Here is a 4188-nt window from a genome sequence, read left to right as displayed (position 1 = left end):
AATATGTTCCCCTTCGAGAGGTTCATGGGGGTCTTAAAGAAATATGTTCATAACCGTGCTAGGCCGAAGGAAGCATCTCCAAGGGCTATGGAACAGAGGAGGTCATCGAGTTCTCGTGTTGACTTTATTCCCGACCTTAAGTCGATTGGTGTTCCCGAATCGCGACATGAGGGGCGACTAAGTGGAAAAGGCACGCTAGGAAGGAAATCAATGATATGTAGGGACGGCATTTCTTTCACTCAAGCACACTACACAGCTTCTACAAAGTTCCACCTTGGTGGCCCCGTATATCGCTGATCACAAGAATATTGTACGCTCCGAATATCCGGAGCAGTCCGAAGACCGGATTACACATAAACATATGCGTACATTCGGCGGTTGGCTCCGAACACATCTCATGAATAACAACGCCATTGATGATCAATTGTACTTGTTGGCCGGGTCACCATGTTCGACTATACCGACTTTCCAGGGGTACGAGATAAATGGAAATACCTTCTACACGTTCGCCCAAGATAAAAAGAGCACCAACCAAAACAAAGGTGTCCGCATTGATGCAACAAACACTAACAAGTGGGGAAAAGGACACATATTATGGTTACATAGAGGAGATATGGGAACTTGACTATGGACCTTATTTTAAGATCCCTTTGTTTCGGTGCAAATGGTTCAAGCTTGATGGAAAAGGGGTAAAGGTAGACCAGCTGTACGGAATAACAACAGTGGATCTCAACAATCTTGGTTACAGAGACGAACCATTCGTCCTAGCCAATGATGTGTCTCAGGTTTTCTATGTGAAGGACATGTCCTCCAGACCGAAGAAAAGAAAACATAAGGAAACGAGCTCATCCGATGAGCCAAAGCGGCACATAGTTCTTTCAGGGAAAAGAACCATCGTGGGAGTCGAGGACAAGACAGTACATGTCGTAGGATTATAATAAGTTTGCTGAAATTCCACCCTTCGTAGTGAACATTGATCCAACCATCGCGTTAAATGCTGAAGATACTCCATGGTTACTGGCCGAAGCGATCATAATGTATTAATTATTATCCTCGTACCTTGATGAGCTCATATTGTGAAGCGTTTGTTGTGATATGTATCAAGTAACATTATATTGGTCGTTTGAACTAAATGCTCTTTCCTTCGAGAAGCTCCCGTAAGCCCTCCTTACCCCTGAGCTACCGGGTTGTTGGGTGTATACTAGCAGCTTCCGAGCGGGACTTGCGGGAAGAGTTACTCGGGCAAGCTTCCGAAGATGTCTAAGACGGCCAGCCATCTAAGACATCTTCGAGAAGCTTCGCCGCAGGCTCTTTCCTTCGAAAAGCTAATCCACCATCTTTAGCACCGGCTCAAGCCGGAACCGGGATAAAAGGGGTATATAAACTAATCCACCATCTTTAGCACCGGTTCAAGCCAGAACCGGGATAAAAGGGTATATAAACTAAAGACAACGACTTTATTGAAATTTAACAAGATACATTAACTAAACTTAAACTAAAACAACGACAACGACTTTATTGAAATTTAACATTAACTAAATTTAAACTAAAATAATAACAACTTCTACTAGTTCTTCCGCGCATCCGTTGCTGCCCTCCTGGCTGCCGCCTCCCGCCGCAGCTCCTCCTCACGACGACGCTTATACATCTCCTCACTATCCGTATCCGCCACACGCGGCCGCTTATGCAGCTCCCGGAGACTCGCCTCTCAAATGCTTCTATGGTAGCCGCTAGCGCCGCCTCCTCCCACTCCTCTATCTCTCCGCAAGCTGCGGGTCCACCTCATCCTCTCGCTGCCCTCCTTGCTGCCGCCTCCTCGCCGCCGCAGCTCCTCCCACTCCTCTATCTCCGCGAGCCGCGGGTCCACCTCCACCGGCGGCAGCTCGCGCTTTGGGGGCATTGTGCAATGGGCTAGGGTTTGGTGATGATCGAAGCGGGAGAGACGGGGACGTACTATTTATAGAGGGAAAATATCCCGCGCGGCGCCGTGGCGGGAAAATATACCGCGCGCCGCTTGCGTCGTGGCGGGAAAATATACCGCGCGCCGCTTGCGCCGTGGCGGGAAAATATACCGCACGCCGCTTGCGTCGTGGCGGGAAAATCACGCGCGGCGTCGCTTGACGGGAACCTACCACGCGCGCGTCGTGGCGGGAACCTACCACGCGCGCGTCGTGGCGGGAACCTATCCCGCGCGAAACACGCAAAAAAAATGGCGGCAAAATACAAAAAGGAGCGAAAAATGGGATCTTTTGCACCGGCTGGTGGCTCGAACCGGTGCAAAGGGTCTCTTGCACCGGTTCCAGCCCACGAACCGGTGCAAAAGGGTCGCATGCATAACTCGCCCCGCGCGCCCCTTCTTCTCCATTCGCGCGAGGAAGTTTTTCGCCACGAAGTGCTGCCAGTGCCCCCGCGCGCGCCGGCCGCGCCGCCGCCGTCGACCGCGCCGCCGCCTACCGCGCCGCCGCCTCCTCCGCGCCGTCCCCGCCACCACCGCCCCCGCGCGCGCGCGCCGCCACCGCCCCCGCGCGCCGCCCCGCGCGCCGTCCCCGCCACCGCCGCCCCGCGCCGCGCGCTCGCCACCGCCCCGCGCGCCGCGCCGCCCCCGCGCCGCCGCGCCCGCCGCGCCGCCCGCCGCGCGCCGCCGCGCGCCCGCGCCACCGCCGCCCCCGCGCCACCGCCCTCTTTCTCCCCGGCCGGCGCAGCCGGCTAAGCAGGCTGTAGTGCCCCGGCCGTCCCTTCCTTTTTTGTTTTTTTTGTCAATTTTTTTTGTATTTAGATTAGTTAGGAAATTTAGTAGTTCAATTAGTTAGATAAATTTGTTAGAAATTTATATGTTAGAATATTTGATAGATAATATTTGTTAGAAATATATATGTTAGAATATTTGTTAGATAATATTTGTTAGAAATTTATATGTTAGATTATTTGTTAGATAATTTAGGGTTAGAAAATATTAATTAATTTAGAGTTAGAAAAATTTGTTAGAAATTTATATGTTAGAAAATATTAGTGAAATTTATATGTTAGAAATATTTGTTAGATAAAAATGTATGTGTTAGACAAAAGTAGTAATATTTGTTACTAAGATATATATATATATTCATAAGTAATTTATTCAAATTCAATATTAGTTTGCATACGATGCCGCGCCTCGCCGCGTCCCTGGAGCTAGGACAATTTTAGAGGAGTTGCGGCAGCTTGGGGGAAGTTCGGGACCGGGCTCCGCCGGGGTGGCACCGGGAGGTGTTATCTTCCCGGGCGCGCACCTTGGTGCGAATCCGGGTCCCGTCGTCGACCCGGATATTCTCTCGGTGGAGGTCTTATGGGCCACGTTCGTTTCGTAGGAGCCGGCCCCGCCGGGAGGTGGTAGCTCAGCCGCATTGCAGCGGAGGATGAGCATGTTCGCCGTTACATGTATGCGTTAGACACCATGTATAGGACCGGATGGTCAGCTATGCAGGGATCTCATGTTAGCTATGCTCCCAGTTATCGTTCCGTGGCTTTGGTGTTCACCCGGCGCGGCTCGGGACCCGGTCGGCGCCGTTGAGAGCTTGTAGTGTGATGTATTAGGACCGATCGAGCTATATGTGTAACTCAGATCTTTGATTATGTATTCAGCATTATCCTTTATTTGCACTTATATATATGTGTAACTCTAATATTTGATCATTTATTTATATCATTATCTTGGTTAGAATAACTTGTAAGTCTTTGCAGTAAACTATGGAACGAGACCTAGAAAAAGAATACATGGTCGAGGAGATTATCCGTGATGATGAGGATATCACCTCTCTTTACCTAAACCAATCCGGCGAGGGAGACGAGGACGAACCCGTGGAGACGCCTCCGGTGAGGGAGAAGGTGACGACTGCGAGGGAGAAGCTCACGACGCCGCCGAGGTGTATAAATATTAATTAACCAAGCCTCCGCATTTGTGCATATACATGTATTAACGTTGTTTCTTCTTTTAGACCTCCCGATCAACAAACTCTACCGGCAGTAACTAAACGAGGCGCGGCCGTAAAGATGGAAGACCATGAAAGGTGCACCATCACGGAAATCGCGATAGATGGCGAACCGATTTCTCCCAAGAAGTTCGCAAAAAAGTTTGTAAGTCAATGTGGAGTTGTTGTTAGGGACACCGTCCCGATCACCACTCAAGAATGGAAGAAACCTCGTAAAGGGGGC

This window comes from Lolium rigidum, chromosome 4, assembly GCF_022539505.1.
Source record: "Lolium rigidum isolate FL_2022 chromosome 4, APGP_CSIRO_Lrig_0.1, whole genome shotgun sequence".
In the NCBI taxonomy this organism is placed as follows: domain Eukaryota; kingdom Viridiplantae; phylum Streptophyta; class Magnoliopsida; order Poales; family Poaceae; genus Lolium; species Lolium rigidum.
The sequence above is the reverse complement of the archived record's forward strand: the minus strand, read 5'-3'. Positions refer to the sequence as shown.